Genomic DNA, 20,269 nt, shown 5'->3' with positions numbered 1-20,269 from the left:
TGATTACCTTTTGTGAGCTACAGGGTTCAGTAGAAGTGGATGTCGAATGTAAATACAGCGGTGGCTTGCGCGCTACAGATGTCTCTAACAGCCGTCCCAAATGTACCACTAATCTGTGGGATTCCACTACCCTCTGCACTGCTGTGACTTCTCTGGGCCCCTTCTGTTTCTGTTCCTTCAGGACACATAGAGGCAGACTAGACATTAGCTGCTCCTGTGTTTCCACCAAAATAGAACTTTCTGATCCTTTCACTTTCTCTGCTATTCTTAAGAAGGCTACTTTTTATAGGATTCCAAGAAAGATGGATCATAGTAATGCTATACTCCATTATAAGAATAGTTGCTATTCATTGAGTACCTACTGTTTGCCAGGGTTGGGCCAGTTGCTATATATATCATCTTACTTTGTTCTCAGAGCAGCTTTAAAAGAAGGCAGTATTGCTCCTACTGTACAGATGAAGAAATTGAAGCAAAAGCCACCTTCGCTTGGTGGTGATTGGAGCAAGTAGTATAATTTCCTCATTGTACCCTGCAGAGGCCTAACCACATTGGGGATATTGTGTTAAGATCTGAATAATGCATTTTCAGGGAGACTTTGGCAAATGAAGAAAGGTCAGAGGAAAATATCCAAGATGGTTTAATTAAATCTGTATACATTTCTTACACACGTTATGACAGACCTGCAAAATGACACCTCTCAACTGGGGAAGATAGAGCAGTATATATGCATTAACAGTCTTACCTCAAGAGGAGAAAGTAAGGGATGCTGTGAGAATACATGGAAGGGCAGACATAGCCAGCCTGAGAAATGGTAACTGGGTCCTCAATAGATAGATTTTAGGTAGGCCGGCATTGGGTGCATTCCAGGCTAAGTGAACAACATGCATAAGAACTCAGAGGCAGAGTAGGCAAATTTAGGGACTTGCAGGCCACTTAGGATAATTGGAGCATAGTGTAAAAGTGAGGGAGTACTAAGATGCAAGGCTGGGAAAGTGAGCAGGGAACAGAATCATGGAGGGCCTTGAAATGTTAAGGAGTTTGTACCTTATTTTAAAGGCTCTAAAGAAGGGAAACATTTAAAGCAGGAGTATGGTATGCTTTCGTTTGACTTCATTGTGGAGAATAAGCGTGGTTTTAGGGTGTTGGGGGTTGGGAGGCTTTTGCAGTAATCTGGGTGAGAAATGATAGTGGTCTTAATATCGTGACAGTGGGAATAGATGAAAGGGCACAAATATGAAAGATTCTAATCAGACACCCGGAAACAAGGGTACATGGGGATAGAGTTAAAAAATATTTGGAGGGCTGTCGTGTGGAGGAGGGAGATAATTTATTGTTTCTGTACAGAGAGCATGTAAGGACTAATGGGAACAAGACATTGGGAAATATATTTTAACCTTATTACAATAGGGTGGTCCAAAAATTGAAAGTCTAAGTTTACCATCCACCACTGAATGTGTCCAAACATTTTATTTTAATTCAGAATATATTTTTAAATGCTTTGTATGTACTGTAGACTAGGTAACAATGCACAAAACACTGGAGACTGAGATCCTGAAGATAATTAACAGCTAATTAAAATCAGTGAAATACATATCATTGATATGAACAAAGGGCTGTGGTAATTAATTCTGCCTAGGGTCAAGGGGTGTTATTAATCAAGATGGTGGAAAGTAGCTGAGGAGTCAGTTGGAGAAAAAATTTGTTTGGTGTCTGGAGGACATCTGTGTAGAGTTGTCCAGGGAACATTTGGAAATATGAATCTAGAACTTAGAAAATAGGGCTGGAAAATCTATAATGGAGAATTTTCAATATAAGCAAGGATGTCCACATCATCAAAGCAAATGTCCACAGAAGATAAGCAGGTAATATAAATAAGTGAAGTGGACAAGGCATAAGACAATAAGGAGTAATGGGGACTATAGAAAATTGGAAAGCAAATGATATTTCCAAAAGACACTGCTTAGCTATAATAGATTGTTATGTAGGAGGATTAGCCCTGTGTGTCTAGAGCTCTATACATTCTAAATGAAAACGAAAGGTTGGATATTTATGTTATGTTCTAGTCAATGTTTTCTTTTTTTTTTCATACAGTTTATCTTTGGTCTAACTATGATCCAAAGATTGCCAGATTGCCTTTTATGTTATAAGGTGATTGTGAAAGCTATAAATATAAATGAAATTTCCCCAAGTGAGTAGAACACTGATCTGTATACACTGGTAATTCTTCTCAAATGGGTAACCAAATCTTAATTTTGTATACAACCTTTCCTTTTTCTACATTTGAGGAGTCATGCTGCCATAATGATGTCTGAGGAGATCATGATGAACATTATCAAGCAAGGTACAAGAGACAGGGATAAAAACATGATGCTAATTTGGAGTCCAGTGAAGTTTGGTTGTTTACAAAGAGTAATCAAATGCATAAAATGTGATGACTATGGATATGTTTTCAGGCATTAGAACACATTGCTTTCCTGTCGTAGTACTTGTGTTGTAATCAATGGTGTTAAACCCTACAAATGTGTCACTTCATATCCTAGCATCCAAAATGGTACTGCAGACAACACAGTTTAAGATCCATTGTAGAGAACAGGGACCAAGGATGGAATCCTGAGTAACAACACACAGATGAGTGAGGAAGACTCTTGAAAGACATAGGCTTTAGAAGGAGCCAAGAATAGTATCACCAAAAGCAAGAAAGAGAGAGCTTCAAGAAAAAAAGATCAGTTTGACATATTATGTAGATGAAAAATGGTGAAGCCATTGGGCTTAACATGTAGAGGCTTCTGATGACCTTTGAGAGGACAGTCTAAGGAGAAGAGCTGTCAGGATCCCAAGTTGCTGTGTCCTGAGCAGTGATCAGAGGTCAATGAATGGAGTGATGGCAGACAGCTTTTTTGGTCAGTTTGGCAGTAAAGAGAAGGAGGGAGGCAGTCATGTTCCAAGGAGGAAGCAAGGTTAAAGAAAGATTTGACTTTTTTTTTAATAGGATAGAATTGACAATATATTGAGATGAGGAGAGTGATAATTGATGAAGCAAGGTATGGAATGAGGCATAAAATGGAGAGTTCAGAATTAGAGCAATTGAGAATTTTCCTCCTTTCAGACAGGTAAAAATATGAATCTTTGGAGGTAGTAGAGAGGAAAATTGAGGGAGCTTATGCCTGATGACTCCACATTTTCTCTGAAGTAGTTGAAGGAAGGGGTTAGTAGAGATGTGTGGAGTGGAAAAAAATAGAAATAAGTTTGGAACAGCTGCTGTAGGGAATTTAACAGGGGCAAATAAAAGGATTGTTGAGGTTCAAACTGAGGTTCAAAACCATTAAGTAGTAATGATCAGCACAGCTGTGAGCATTTCTGCACCAGTATTAGGGAGCCCAGGGACAGAAAGGAGAGGAAGGAGGCTTCAGGTTGTTCCAGCATTGGAGAATGACCAGCCAGAATCAACAGAAGGTCAAAGGGATGAAAACATTAAGCAACTGAGAAGCAAGCAGGTGAATAAATGGCTAATGGAGCTCAGGCTTAGGAGGAAAGTGAAAAAAGTCAGGAAATGACAGATTTGCTGAGAAAAGTCCCTGTGATGACTATTTTTCTTGGATACTGGAATGACAGATTCTTGCCCTACGTGGAACTTTAATCTGAGTGACCTCCGAGGTCTTTCTATTTCCAAGAATCATTAATTCTGGATGTAAGTGACCACAGCCAGTTCCTATGCCATTGTCATAATTTCATAATTGTCATGATATATATAAATGTGAATGTGAACGTGTGTATATATATATATATATATACATATATATATGTATATTCCATTCCTTCATCTTATCCCTAGTGCATTCCATTCCTTCATCTTATCCCTAGTGCATCAAGCCAATGAGGGCATTGCTTTGCATAAGAAGACTGTCCTTAGGCCTGTTCAAATCAAAACCTCTAAGTAGGTATTTGTTCTGCTTCCCAGTGGGTCTCTAAGTAAGATCTCTCCTTATTTGTTTCCATTTCATTGCAGCTACAAGGAGCTTCACCCCGTAGTCCGCTTTTTGGTCTTTCTGACTCAGGTCACAAGGCAGCTATCCTTTTGTGTCATTCTTATCAGTTCTTGTGACTTCTACTGGATAGTAGGTAATATAAGGAGAGGGAGGAATCAAAAGGAAGGGACAATAACCTAGTGTTTTTGAGATTAACAGAGGGAAAAATTCAATGCCAGGTGCTTTTGCATTCTGAATCTCATCTCTTGAGTTGGACAGCACTTTTGTGTACTATCCAGCTTCTGTAAAAGTACCAGGAAACCTACATTTCTTGCCTCCGGCCTTGGCTTGCAGGGTTTGGGAAAAGCAGAGGTCAGACAAGGGTTATTTCTTCAGTGAATCCACAGATTTCACCCTGGGGACGGGCCACCTTGCTGTTGAGACAGCGCAATGCACTATGCAACAGATTTGAAATATGCTCCAGACTCTGTGGAACCAGAGAGTTTGAATCCTTGCCAGGACTTTAGTGCTTCTTGGTGTTCTTTTGAGGTACGTCAGAGTCCCACACAAGTCCTCTTGGAGGAGATAGTCTTCGGCGGGATCTCAAAAGGAAAAGTTAGATAGCCTTGAATTGGAAATAAGAAATTCAACAGCAGGAACTGTCTGGAGGAGCTTTGATTTCATTGCCTTTAAGCTTCTCTCTCTAACGGACCATCTCTACCTGAGCGCTTCTTACTGTGTCTTCTATGTTGTCATCTCCAGCTCAGTGCAGTCCTGTCCTGTGGTACAGGCTCATTGATTGTATGTGGAAATTAGCCACAGTTTGGGATGCCAATTTCCTATCTCAAACTCTATCCCAATGATTTGTGAATGGTAAAGTGACTTCTCTTACTTGGTATGTGTAGCCAAAAAACTTTAGGTTCTTTACAGTGTCAAGTGCTAGGGAAATCTTACCACCAAAATGAGCCTAGGTCATATGATGGGAAAGAATTTAGTTTGGGGAATTTGAAAAACCCATTCTTGAGTTCTAGCTCAACATCATATTAATTTTAGGAGGGTAAGTTGCTTGACTTCTTTATCACCTCCGGCTTCTATAATCCTATAATAGTAGGATAATGGAATCTGTCTCTTAGGCTTGTAATAGAATGAAATTTCCTCCCCCCGCCCCCTCCCATCTCCACCTTTCCTCCGATACCTTTCTCATATCTCTGTGTGTTTTATTATAGCTACTGCTGTAACTCCTCGGTAGATTATGGGCAGAGTCCACAGCTGTCCCCTCTCGAAGGACCAGGGATAGAGTTGGTGGTGCTCAGTGTTCATCAGCGATCTCATGAGATGCTATGTGACATGCATCTCTCATGGTCTTGGTGGCCAGTCTGTACCCGTGTCTACCATAGGGTGATAATAATTCATGATGGAAAATAAAAACATCTACTCAGTGGCCTACATGTACAGCTGAGTCTCCTTTTTTCAGAAACCAAAAAATTAGGAATGGTCTGCAACCTGGGGAAGCTTCCTAATTTATTTATTTATTCATAAGAATGAATATGTGCTCAGCATTCGGGACAAATGTGTGTAAAGAGAGATGCTTTTTTTGTTCACAGGGAGTGTATATTCCAGAGGGAAAGACATACATTAATCAAACACTCTCACAAATGAAAAGTACATTTGCAGCAGTGATGGGGGCCACAAAGTGGCCACACTTGGTGCTGCTCGGTTGGATTGAGAGATTTGATGGAATTAGGAAGGTCTCGAAGAGTTTGTCAGAGGAAGTGAGTGTGAGCAGAGAGCTGAAGGTTGTATAGAGTGAAATAGGGAAGCGGCTCCATTGCACAGGGGGAGGGGTTTGATAAGCATGCAGGATGAAGGAAGCCAGTTTGGCTGGAGCCCAGGGGAGCAGGGCTCAAGGTGAAACTCGCAAGGAGGACAATACTCAGGAGTTTGGTTTTATCCAAGCTATTCAGGGATGGCATCTTCTGAAGAATGATCTGCCATTGCAGACCCTGACCCAGTCTGCTTTCTGGAGGACATCTGCCCATGACGAGTGAGATCTGTGTCATCAAGAATCAGCCCCGTTTCTCTTGGCTAACCAAACTGGGTTATACATGAGTTGTTGGTGTGTTCTTGTCTCAACTCACCCACGCTGTCACCTTCAGAGAAGGATGAGGAGTGCCCCTCCCCATGCCAGCCCCTTCCCCCTTGTCCAAGTACCAGCACAGCATGCTTGATGCCAGAGTGGGCAGAAAGAGTAATGGCTGTTGTGTCAGTCTACTCAAACTAATCTATCATACCTCACCCAGAGATCCCAGCTCCACTCACTGAGCATTCTCTGTCCTGAGGTTGGGCACACAAGCAAATAAATAAGTAGAGAGCCTTTTGGAAATCCTTTTTGTCACTGCTGAAGCATGCTCATTTATTTAGCAAAATGCCCCTAATTTTTAAATTGCTTGATTCAGCCACTGGCTACTTGGTCTCTTTGAGGGATCCTGTGGCACTGCTTCCCCATTACCTGGGAAAACAAGGCAGGCTTTTGATCACTAGAATTAATTACATGGAAAGATTTTCATTGCTTGGAGCAGCAAGCAGCTGGTTCCTGCAGGGGCCAGGCTGCAATCTCCTGCCAATTCCTTTTCCAGGCTGGTTCCTCCCTCCACACCTACATCCTTTCTTTCTTTCATTATGCTCAATGGGTTCAATTCAGTGAGGGGAATTGTAATTAAAACATTTACAAAGCTCCAGTTTTCTCTGTGACTGCCCTTAAGGCCGTGAACATTCACAATTCACTTTTTTTTCCCCCAGATAAAACACAGTGACAAAGTTTCCAGGAATTTCTTCCTTACTGACTCAGGCACCCCAGAATGATATTAATGCATTTGAAAGTGAGTCCGCAATGAATTATAAGACCAGGGGCAAAAGAGAGGGGAGGTTTGCTTTTCAGGGGTAGGGGAAAAATTATAAGAAGGAGTAACTTTTCTCAGGGTGCAACACACTTTGGTGGCTCTGCAGATCAGTTGACAATGGTTTATAGCTTTTCTGTCTTCCTTCCTTTCCCGTTAATTATTTATACCTCTGGTACCAAGAAAGGGGTCTTATTTTCCTTTTAGGTGTAATTAGAGTAATCAAAGGGTTTGTAATACGCTTGTGTTTTATTTCTCTGTCTCTATTCAATTTTCTTTTCCTGTGCAAGAGAAAAATATAAAACACAAAACAAAAGCCCTGAGTCTCTGGGTTTTGTGAATTCTTGCAGGGAAAATTGGTTTTACCATAATAGCAATTGGCAGCAATAATTCTGAGGTGAACAACCTGAGATTACTCCCTTAAAGGCAAAAATTTGTATGGTAAACATTTTAAGAAAAAAGGGGAGGACTACCTGATAATTTAGGTAAATTTTAAGAGTTTATATTTTGTGATAAATGAGGAAGCACACTCTTGGTATATTCAGCTAAGGGTGTGCATTTGCATTTGGTTTTGTTTCTATTGAATAGATTCTGGTTTGAATGACAAATTAAACTCCCAGCTTCCAAACACTGAATTCTTTTGTTGAGAATTTACACATTTTAGAAAGGAAAGGTACCCAAATGCAGTTATCCTTTAAAGGTAAGAAGGTTAGGCAAACAATGGATTGACAATTATTCTACCTTTTATATTAACAAAGCCTTCTACTTGCAATTCAGAACCCACAGGAAATATTATTTGAAAGATATTTTGCCACATCATTACAAGCATTTCCATGGTGACAAAGGGATGTGTCACAAACAAGATTGTGCCATCTTTGAATACAAGCTGATGGGAAGAGGAAAAATCAAGAACAAGATACTGTTTCAGGTTTTCACAACCGGTGTGTGTTTGTTCAAGGTAGAGGGATTCCTCAAATCTTACCATTGAAGAGACAAATAAAACAGTTTAGCATCTTGGAATAGTTAAGTCCTCTTTGTATATCGACTTTAAAAATGTGGATACAGGGAAGCCTGGGTGGCTCAGTGAGTTAAGTGTCTGCCTTTGGCTCAGGTCATGATCTCAGGGTCTTGGGATTGAGCCCCGCATCGGGCTCCCTGCTCAGCGGAAAGCCTGCTTCTCCCTCTCACTCTCCTATCTGTGCTCTCTCTCTCTCTCTCTCAAATAAATAAATAAAATCTTAAAAAAATAGATAAAAAATAAAAATGAGGATATGGGTGTAGGATTTGTATTACCAATTTTTTTTTCACTTAAACCCACTTCTCAGGACGTATATGTTCCTATATATATGTGTATATATATATATATATATATATATTTTTTTTTTATCTTGGCCAATATCCATGTTTCCTTGCTGTTGTCTATCCACACAGCCATAACAACCTATGTGTGTGAAGAGGTCTACATCATGCTATTAAGTATTCTTCCGATCATTCATGAAAACTAAAGAACAGGTGAATTCCTGATGATCTAAAAGGTAAATTGCTCGTGTTTATATAAGCTTACGAGACACCCTAAGCGGCTTAGTTTCTCATGATCATTGGTGGTTTTCATCTGGGGGAGAATTACGGGGTCATCTGTAGAGATAGTGGCACTGCCATGAGAAGAACCCGAATCTCCTCTTTTCCAGGTGATGGCTTCTTCTGTAGCAGTACTATAGTACCAGCAGGGTGGTAAAAGTAAAGCCTTCATCAAAATCAGGGTTAAGAGGGCACTGGGTTTCTTAACTGTAAGAGATACAGGAATTCAGAGAGTCACTGTAGTCTTTCTAGGGGTGAAATCGGTTCCATTTAGCCTGCCCAAGAGTCTCAAGGGGAATACTCACAACGGAGATCAGTGGGGACACAGGGGAGAGGGGGCTCTTCAGCAGATCAAATCCCCAGTTATTTGTTGGTCTCCAGCTGGGATCGTAATGTGAAAAGATAAGCTGAGGCATATTAAACATTTTAAGAGTTTATTTGAGCAAAAATCAATTTGAATCAGGCAGCAGCCAATCTAGCAGATAGAAAGAAGCTCAGACAGATGAATGGATAAAGAAGAGGTGGTATATATACACAATGGAATATTATGCAGCCATCAAAAGGAATGAGATCTTGCCATTTGCAATGACGTGGATGGAACTGGAGGGTGTTATGCTGAGTGAAATAAGTCAATCAGAGAAAGACATGTATCATATGACCTCACTGATATGAGGAAATCTGAATCTCAGGAAACAAACTGAGTGTTGCTGAGTGGTGGGGGGTGGGAGGGATGGGGTGGCTGGGTGATAGACATTGGGTAGGGTATGTGCTATGGTGAGCGCTGTGAATTGTGCAAGACTGTTGAATCACAGATCTGTACTTCTGAAGCAAATAATGCAAGATAATGTTAAGAAAAAAGAAAAAGAAGAAGATAGCAGGAGGGGAAGAATGAAGGGGAGTAAGTCGGAGGGGGAGATGAACCATGAGAGACGATGGACTCTGAAAAACAAACTGAGGGTTCTAGAGGGGAGGGGGGTGGGGGGATGGGTTAGCCTGGTGATGGGTGTTAAGGAGGGCACATTCTGCGTGGAGCACTGGGTGTTATGCACAAACAATGAATCATGGAACACTACATCAAGAACTAATGATGTAATGTATGGTGATTAACATAACAATAAAAAAATTAAAAAAAAAAAAAGAAAGAAGCTCAGAGGAGCTCTACAAAATGAAAGACTTTTATAGCCAGGAGGGAACGGGAGCAAGGAAAGCATACTAGTCAAAAAAGCAGATTGGTTATTGCAAGGTTACTTCCCTTTAGGGAATGGTGGGGGTCTACCAGGCAGATTACCTAACTAGTGCTGATCAGGTGATTCCTGATTGACTGATACAGGATTCCATTTTTAGGAGAGATGAAGCTATAATTAAGTCACAGTTTGGTGATACGGGCTTAGCATAAGTTACTTCATTTGGGGACTGTTGTCTTGATTTTTTTTTCTCTCTCTTCTTCTGGCTTCAGGGACCAGACTTACTATTCTACTTCTTTCTTTTTTTTTTTAATTAAAAAGAAAATTCACAGACATGAAGAGGATAGGTCTTTTTTTTTAAGGTTTATTTATTTGAGAGAGAGCACGAGCACACACACATGAGTGGGGGGAGGGGCAGAGAGAGAGAATCTCAGGCAGACTCCCCCACTGAGCGCCGAGAGCCAAGATCTCAGGGTCCTGAGATCATAACCTGAGCCAAAATCAAGAGTTAGATGCTTAACCGACGGAGCCACCCAGACGCCTCAGGAGAGTACTTTTTATATATATTTCCGTTACCTGGAATCAACCAGTGTTAACAATTTGTCATCCTTTCCTTTAGTATAAATTATAAAAGTAATGTATAGATATATCTTTCTTCTCTAAAAAAAATATGAAGTTAAAGTTCCTTCATGTACATCCCCTTCAATCAGATCCCATCCTGCTAAACCTCCAAGGAAAAATCAGTGTTTTGAGTTTGGTGTGTATATTAGTCAGGCTTCTCCAGAAAAACAGAACAGATAAGAGATATATCTTTGTATCAATATATCTATATCTGGGAATTTATTATAAGGGATTGACTCACATGATTATGGTGCTGAGAGGTCTCAAGGTCTGCAGTCTGAAGGCTTGAGAACCAGGAGAGCTAATGGTATAAATTCCCATCTGAATCCAAAGGCAGGAGTTGGCCAATGTCCCAGTTCAAGACTATCAGGAAGAGACAGCAAATCCCCTCTTGCTTAGACTTTTATTCTATTCTGGTCCTCAACTGATGGGATGAAGCCGGCATACTGGAGAGGGCAATCTGCTTTACTCAGTCTACCACTTCAAATGTTAATCTCATCCAGAAACACCCTCACAGACACACCTGGAGTAATGTTTAACCAGTCAAGTTGACATATAAAATTAACTATAACAGTGTGGATACTTGTAATTAAAAAAAAAATGCATCTAGATACACCTGTGTGGCTCAGTCGGTTAGGTGGCTGACTCTTGATTTCCATTCGGGTCATGATCTCAGGGTCCTGGGATTAAGCCCTGCATTGGGCTCCGTGCTCAGCAGGGAATCTGCTTGAGGATTCTCTGTCTCCCTCTCCCTCTGCCCTTCCCTCCACTTGTGCTCTCTCTCTCTCTCTCTCTCTCTCTCTCAAATAACTAAGTCTTTAAAAAATATGTGTCTAATGCATATATATGTATCTATGTATCTAGAGAGAACTCAGAATATACTATTTTATATAATTTTTTCAATTTACTTAGTAAAATGCTGCTTGCACTGTTCCACATCTTGCTTCTTTCTTTCAACATTGTGTTTTTGATGTCTCAGTTCCTAATAGACTGGATATTCCACAAAGGAATGACATTTGATTTGGATCCTGAAAGATGGGTAAGACTGCACCAGGTCAAGATAGGAAAGGGTCAGTTAGAGCAATAACATAGGCAATGGCACTGAGTTTCATAAGGGTATGGAATAGACTGTGGAAAGTCCAGGTTGCTAGAATTTAGGGGATATTCATGAGAACTGTCTCATACAGAAGATTAATAAATCCAGATATGGAGACCATCTAGTCTAGGCCAGAGAGTTTGGATTTTTATTAATAGTTAAGGGATGCTATCAGTAAAGATGAAGTTTATTAGTTTGCAAGAACTGCTGTGGCTAAGGAACCACAAACTGGGTGGCTTAGACAACAGAAATTTATTGTCCTAGAAGCTGGAAGTCAGAGATCAAGGTATCAGCAGAGTTGTATGCTTCTGAGGACTCTGAAGAAGAATCTACTCCATATGCTCTCCTTCTTGGTGGTTTGCTGGTAATCCTTGGCATTCTCTGGTTTATAGACACATCACCCTGACCTTCGCTTTAATATTCTTATGGTGTTCTCCCTGTGTGCATGCTGTGTTCCAGTTTCCTCTTCTTATAAGGACACCGGTCATACTGGATTAGGACCCAGACTAATGGTCTCATTTTCACTTGATTACCTCCATGCAGACTGACTCCAAATTAGGTCACATTCTGAAATACTGGGCCTTAGAACTTCAATATATGAATTTGGGGGGGGACACAATTCAACCCATAACATGAAGGGACAAAAACATTTCTTACAGCTGGTAATTCTCTTTCTTGTTCAAGGTAGGCTGAAGTATAGAGAAATGATGATGAGGAACAGACACGAGGCTGTGAACATATTGAAGGATTAAAAGCCATTCAAATGTGATCCAAACCCTCTAGAAACCCTTATCCTCTCTAGACATCTTATTTTTTCTTAAACAACTCAAGGAGAACAGAGATTTGGGAAAATATCCCTGGATTTCTGGAAGTAAGGTATAAGAGGTTACCTCTCATACATCCCTAGTTCTTTTATTTTACTCCTAGAAGCAGCCTTTTGATTGTATACCTATTTTAAAGTGTAAAGTTCATTTAATCACATGGGAAATGATTTTATCATAAAATTAAAAATATACTTTAACTGTAAATCTGTTGGACAAAAAGGTTTATAACATCCACAAATGCTTAGGGAAATATCTTCCTTTAAAAAATCATGGTGGGGGGGAAAGGAAGGATTGAGACCCTCAGTATTGATACCAGTTGATTGTGGTCACATGCTGAGTCAAAGGCAGCACTGACTTCCAAGTTGCTTACTTAATTCTCTAGACTATGCCTACTGCCTTATATTTATGTCTTAATAACATGTACATATGCAGCCTAGCTGTTACGAGGACTGTGGGAAGCATAAATTTGATTTTTCTCAACTTCTCCACATTTAAAGTCCTTACTTGTTGGTTGAATTAACATAGTATTTTAATATTTAATTTCCTGGGGGTACCAGATGTTTTATTTTGTGTATTTGTTTTATTTGTGTTATAGTTGTTGGGTCTATTTAAAATGAAACTCAGGCAAAAATGACATGACCCACTAAATATGTAGTTTAATAATGTTCAGTTAATACATGTGCATGGTGAATGTAAGTCCAAATAAACATATTCCGATGCAAAATGATGAGATGTTGCCTATCTGCATCTGGATTTTCAGTTATACTATTCGTATGGGTGGGAGGTTTCAGGGAAAGGGCAGGGCAGAAGACAGGAGGAACAGCCCAAAGCAGTATGGATTCTCAGTATCTTTAAATTGATTGATTAACATGTTCATGCTAGCAGGAGAGTTACTGCATTGGATTCTAGAGACTCTAAAATGGCATAATTTTATGTGATGTGGTTCCCACTGATAAGGGGAAGATGAATAGAAGCATACACTGAATTTCCCTCCAGGGTACAGGGCTCCTTTTGCTAGGACTGTTGGCTAAAAATGAAAAGTGCTAAGGCTATGGGAAGAAAGGCATCAAGGAAACAGTAGAGGAAAATGTAGGGCAAGCCCAGGAAATCCTTCAGCAGTGTGTATGCCTGACCCACTCTTTTCTACCACCGACTTATTTTTCTCTCCCTCATCTCCTTTTACTGTCTCTCTCCCTACCTTTTCCCTTTGTCCAGATTAATTTAGCACTGTGATTTCAGCCCTAAGCCCTCATTCAGTTGTGTGGTGAAGACAGCTATTAAATAATTGTCAATTAACCATTTGCTAAGCTGGATTAAATGGACAGAATTCCCTATCTTTGTGGAATTTTCCTTCTGGGGGAAGGTGGGGAGGGGTTACAAAAATAAGCAAGTTAATTATATAATTTATTAGATGGCGCTAAGTCCTACAAAGAGAACGAAGGCAGAGAAAAGGGATAGGAATTTGGGAAGTTGAAATTTTATAAAGGATGGTCAGAAAAGATACTGCTTTTCTCATGAATTATAAAGCTGTGTCCTTGCTACTTTTTAGATGTTCATTCTGTGGCCATTAAAACATCTAGGAACTTTCCCAGAGAGCGACATTTGGGTTCTAGGATCCAAGCCCTGGAGATGAAATTATGACATATTATGGTCATTTAAAAAACTTTTATTGTAATGTGAAAATAGGAGGGCATTTTACTGATAGCCTGGAGAATGTGATGGATTTATAGCAGTCTTACACTATCAGATGATGATCCTAGGACGTGTAGCCTCAGGATCTGTTCTAGGCCTGGGTTTGGAATTGTCATAGATGAAAGCAATCTGAAAGAGAATAGCAATATGATAATTTATAACAGAGCTGTTCAGAACAAACAGGATATGACAGTTTCTTCTGTACGTTTCCTTCCATCTCTACCTCTTTTCTTTGCTCTAGACTCAGTGTTTTGTGTGTGCTGGATTTTATTCATTTGGCAAACCATTGTCACACCAAATTAGGGAGAGTGTGATGAGCCCCTAATTGGCCATTGCATTGTACATAAACCTCCTGTGTTTGTTCTGGGTAACACCAGGCATCCCATAAATTGGTAATTTGACTGTCAGTTTCTATAATGCCCTAGACAATAAGACAAACACAACTCCGTGTAATACCATTCCAAACCACTGTTCTTCAGACTATATCGTAAAAGGATACAGGGGCGGGGTTTCTCTTTACGTCTCAGAAAGGAAGGGTGAGAGCACAGGAAATGAACAATTTAGGAACCTCAACAATGTGTCACCCAGTCAGACTCTTCACTGCAGCCGCCCCTTCTCAGCTTGTGTGTGTGAACAGAAACGAATCAGGCTCCCTGATGTTGGGTAGTTTTGCATAATGAAAGATCCTTTAATGCCTTTGGGGAAACTTTGGGCAGTACTCCAGCCATAGACAGTGTTTCCTCTACCACCTGCTGTCACATTTTCTTTCCTCCTGTGTGTTTCTTTATTATTTTCCCTTTTAGAGATAATTGTGTATGATTAAGAGAGTTGAAATTTCAAATTTTGCCTTTTCCTTGCTATTACTATTATTCCACGCCTGAACACCCTCCCCCCCCCTTTTTTTTCTTCCTGCTTTCTGACAGTGGAAATAAGTTAACTAAACCTTGAAGGGGGAGCAAAAAAGAAAACAGCAACAAAGCCAAACCAGTTTTTTGTGTTTGTTTGTTTTTTTTTTTTAAGATTTTATTTATTTATTTCACAGAGAGAGATAGCGAGAGCAGGAACAGAAGCAGGGGGAGTGGGAGAGGGAGAAGCAGGCTTGCCGCGGAGCAGGGAGCCCGATGTGGGGCTCGATCCCAGGACCCTGGGATCATGACCTGAGCCGAAGGCAGACGCTTAACGACTGAGCCACCCAGGCACCCCAAAGCCAAACCAGTTTTAAAGAAATCTTCCTAAGAAGAGAAATCATTATAGCTATTAGCACAAATACATTTATTCTGGAAGAATTTAGGACCTGTCCTGGAAAAAATGAATCATGTTGATTTACAGAAGTTTGCTTTCAGCATCCTTCCTGAAAGTGTGGAGTCACACGGGGGAGGCTCTGGGACAGAGTGAAAACATAGGGTGGGCTCAGTTTAATGATAGCGCAGTAGTGTTTTAGGATTGTGTATAGGGAGGAGTTCTCTTGCTCTGGAACAATTAGTGTCAAATTCTTCTTACTCATTAACATGCAAAGCTGATTGATTAGCCCTGTGGCTTCTTTATTTTCTTTGAAATGACTTGAGAATCTTAAGAGAATGGACTTCTGAAAAATTCTATCAGATATCTCTGAGTACGTTTCTGGTGGCTTCTCAGGTATGCTATTCAATACTGAAGTTCAACAGTGTTCCCGTTCAGTGGAGAAAAACATTTTGAAAAACCAGAAGTATTTTTTTTTTTTTAAACATGTATCTTCATTAGCAGTTGCCCTAACTGTTGAATTCGCATCCAACCTGTTGTTGGATAGATGGATAGAGGGATGGATGGATGAGTTTATGAATGGATAGATAGATGGTAGATAGATAATAGACTTCCTTTCTGGTTTCAGAAGATTTTGACAGGGCCCTTGATTATCATTCATTTGAGATATACGCTAATAAGTGTTTGGGAATTGGGTTAGTACCATTCTTGAGTGACTGGTGGTTTCTGATTTTTTTCTTTAACAACTACTTAGGCCCAATACAGGATAGTTGGAGGCACATGTTTCTCCTATTATATGTTATAAATGAATGTGAAGGTGGTTAACATCTATAACATAGTTACCAATATATACTTCTACAGCCAGTATGGAGAGATTGCCAGTCCTAAAGATTCTATTGAGGAATAACCTAGACTGCTTGAATTTATACTCTTGCTAAGATAGTTATCAGTGGTGTCCTGATCTTCTCTAAGACTTCCCAGATTTTGGCTCTTGAATAGATGGTGCTGACTATAGATACTGGTTGGTCTTTCTTTCTCTCTCTCTCTCTCTCTTTCATCATTGGACAAGTCTCAAATCTCTGACTTGACTAAAAGTTGAGTGGTTTTGGCTGTAATAAAAAGTTAATTAAGAATAAAAATTAATTAATTAGTGTAGTATAATGGAAATAATGCAATTGATATGGTTTGAAAATATAGAAATAAATCTTTTTTAAAAACACAAAAGCACTTATAATCTTGAATATGTCAACCAGTATGACCTACTTGATAATTAAGCTTATTTCATAGGACAGTTGTGAGAACCAAGTGAGATGATATATTTGTAAATACTTAGTAGCTTTAAAGGACTGTCAAATGCTCATGTAGTTGTTGCTGGATTGAAGAGTCCTTTCTGGTGATACTATTTAATGACACTATGGCATGATGACCATCTCTTGCCTTCTGCTTCCCCATCTCCTCTCTCCCTTGTTTTTTTAGCGTAGTCATTGTGTGTTGACATCCCGCTATAAGTCTGTGTGCTGTTTTCTAAGTTGGAAGTCACCTATAATCAACAGATTCCCCCCTCTTCTTCTGGAGATAGTCTGGACTGCAGAAATAATTTCAGGGATCCCAAATATTTATTCTACAGATAAAGTTCAGAATGCAAAGAGAATATTGACCTGCTTTTAACTATTTCCCATAGGAACCTGCTCCAGATATATATCTTAGAGACAAACTGGAATTTATTCTTATAGACGATGCATTGGACAGTGTAAGAAAATCGCAGATTAAATCAGCATTTTCCTGCTGCTGGGTGTGAATTAAATCCGTGCTGAAATGGAAGTCCTACTTAATCTGTGTGATAGAGGTTACCAGAACCAATGTTCGATGGCTTAGGTCCTTAAAGATACTGGAAAACTCTTTGCAATACCAAGAGTGTTAACTGAAGCCTTTTCTTCTCCATCCCTTTTCTTTACAACTACTAGCAACCTTTCTTAAAAAGCTAAGCCAAAGATGTATTGAGGGAGTCTATCTGCATTCCATTCCTTCCTTTCTGCAGAATTGCTGTCGACACTCATTCACTGTCTCAGTCCCATCAAATACCAATCTTTTTTTTTTTCTTTAGAAGAACATTTTCTCAAGCTCCCTGCTTGGTTTCAAATTCCGTCTCTGCCACCTACTTGCTGTGTGGCCTTGAACAAGCTATTTAACTTCTCTGTGCCTCAATATCCACATCATAGGAGAGTTGTTAGGAGGATTAAATGAGTTAATTTCTGTAATGTGCTTAGAAAAGTACCTGGCACAAAGTGAATGATACATAAGTTTTTGTTATATAAAATAAAGCTTAGTGGATTACCTGCGTCACCTGCAAATTGCCTTTCATATAGTAGGTATGCAATAAATACTTGACTAAATAAATCAACAAATTGGAGGGAGACAGAGGACATATGGGTTCATTCTTGTTTTTTACTGAATAGCTATGCAATCTTACACACCCAATTTAAACTTTTTTGGAGCTGTCTTCTCATCTGTAAAATAGAAATAACAATATTTACCTAATTTCAAAGAGTAATTATAATTATCCAAGTGATAATGTACTGTCAGTGAGTTTAGTATATACATGTGAGGTGTTATGTTTGTATCTATCAAATTACTAAATTGATTCTGGTGAGATATAATGTGGAGTTAAATAGTTAAGATCTGACAGATGCACCTGGTCAGAGGTTGGCAGTCATCATGAGTGCCAAGGACTAGAAACCAATGACCTGTAGCAATTCTTGGCAATATATAAAGTGTTTAAAGGTCCCCCACCTCAGTCAAGAAGGAGGCTTAGCATTTGCCTACCAGGCCCACTCAGCCTTTTTTGACTGCCTCTTGTTATGGAAGAGAACCTGAGCAAACCTTGGGAGTTTTAATCTTCCTTTGTCACAGCCCTTCACAGTGTTAGGCCAGGTTCCAAGGACAGTGGTTTGGAGCTGTTTGTTTTTATGCTGATGGATGTTGCAGTCTGTAATCCATGAACCAAAGCAACTCCTCTCCCATTGCTGCTGGCCTATCTTGTTATGTTTATGAGTCTGACAGGCAAACGTATCTGAAGCATATCTCATATGCTGATCTGTGAAGGAGATAAGCCCCTTGTTTTACTCGATTGGAAAAAAAATAAGCAGGTGGCAGAAAACCCTGCATTGATTTCTACTTGGGCTGACACAGCTAAGATGAGTTGGTGTCCTCCTTGGGCACATTCCAGCCTCTGTCATTTGATCATTTTCGACTCAAGTTTGCAGAACCATTGAAGGGGTGGGCAAGTTTCTTCCTACCTACTTTATTTTATTTTATTATTTCATTTCATTTCATTTCATTTCTTTGTTTCATAAGCTGCTACAACTATATTGTGATGGATTTTGTGATAGAGAAAATTGAAAGTACAATAGCGTCACAGTTTCAACGCTCTTAATTTGCTGTGTGATCTTTATGTACTTCATTTGTTACCCTTTGATTTAGGTTCTTCACCTATAAAGTGCATGCATTTCAGCTGACCACAAGATTTTTATAGAATGAAATTGTTTACTTGTTGAAGAGAGACTGTGGAAAGTACATGTGGGCTGGTCGCGGGGGTTGAGGAACTCCAAAGCAGTTAAACCCTGGCTAGAGCTTGCATTTTTTTTTCTTCTTGTGTGTTAAAAAATCCTTTTATGTTTAGAGTTTGTGTTATTGTTGCATTTTTTGTGTATGTATTTATGGTTTACATGTGTTAATTTCCCAGTGAGACCATGAACTTCATCATGGCAGTAGGCCACTGATAATGAGTTAATATTAGTTAGAAGGATATATGATAAGTGCTACTTACTAATTTACTGGTTCAAAAGAATGTGGATGGGATTCCTTTTCCCTCACCTAAAAGTGTGACTTGGCAAAGTATTTTTGGTACTGTCCTCCCTTTTTTGATTCCTTGATGATTATTAAGTGATTCCAATGGTGTATGGTTCAGATTTTTAATTAAGTCCTCCTTTCTGTCTAACTCCCTGCCAAAACATATTTTTCATTTTTCTTCCTGCAATGCTCAAACAAAAGTTGATGCCAAATGCATGCTGTTTGATTACATTCCATCCAGATTTGCTTGCAAAGAGAACTGGGGCAATAACATTTATTTTGGGTAGGTTTTTTTTTTTTTTATCACTTCTTGGCCTTTTGGCTAGTATCTAGTATACTTCAGGCAGGTAGTTTTACAAAGAGCACTTCTTGGGCCTCATTGTATATGGTGGAGGAGGAGGCAGGAGAGGGAAATGAGGTAGACATCCTTCCCAGGCATTAACTGATTTATGATGGAAATGGAAAACAGCAGATCAGATACCACTGGCCCTTTGCCAAACTGAGCTGATACATGATCCATATGTAAGACTTGGTCTGCTGGGCCCTGCTTCTTATGCTTATGCACCTCCTATAGGTTTCTGGTGAGAGCCACTCTCATGAGTTAGCGTCTTGCTTTATGGGAAGAAGGGCAGCCTCTGGAGGAGTGAAGTACTGGTGGTTGTGCCTTTGCCTAATCCATCAATCACTAAGTTCTCAGTTCCTCTTGATCCCCCCTCTTTCATGGGATTGCTTCTTAGATCTGATGACTACAGAGGAAGAAGTGGTATTATATTATCTATTGTTGCAAAACAATTTACTCTAAAACTTAGCAGCTTCCAACAATAAGAATGCATATTGTACACCTTCTGTGAGTCGGGAATCCAGGACAGGCATAGATGAGTGCCTCTGGCTCAGGGTCCTTAATAAGGCTACAGTCATGGTGACAGCCAGGGCTTCAGTCATCCCAGGGCTCAACTTGGGACGGATCTGCTTCCAGGTTCATTCCTGTGGTTGATGGTAGGCCTTAGGTCCTTGCAGACTATTGGCTAGAGACATCAGGTCCTCGATACATGGGCCTCTCTATAGGGGCAGCTTACAACATGGTAACTGTCTCCCTTTAGAATAAACAAGGGAGAGATTGGGTCTTTTTCACTTGGATCTTGAGAGGGGCATTCCATCACTTGTGCTATATTCTATTCATACTTTAGGAGCGAGTCAGTAAGTCCAGTGCATATTTAAGGGGAGGGATGATATAAGGGCATGGACGATATAAGGGCATGGATACCAGGAGGTAGGGATAATTGGGGACCATCTTACATACTGCCTTCCACAGGTGTAGATAGCA

The 20,269-nt window shown here is 39.9% G+C and overlaps 1 protein-coding gene across 9 annotated transcripts in view; it reads left to right on the top strand.

Annotated features, from left to right (window-relative positions):
• Positions 1-20,269, top strand: part of NRXN3 (neurexin 3) — a 1,474,839-nt gene that overhangs the window by 751,278 nt on the left and 703,292 nt on the right. The gene's annotated exons all lie outside the window — the stretch shown is intronic.

Source organism: Eumetopias jubatus, unplaced genomic scaffold (assembly GCF_037043125.1).
Source record: "Eumetopias jubatus isolate StellerSeaLion01/CBP00866 unplaced genomic scaffold, mEumJub1_p1.0 scaffold_7, whole genome shotgun sequence".
NCBI classification, from domain to species: Eukaryota; Metazoa; Chordata; class Mammalia; order Carnivora; family Otariidae; genus Eumetopias; species Eumetopias jubatus.
This window is presented reverse-complemented; position numbering and strand designations above follow the sequence as displayed.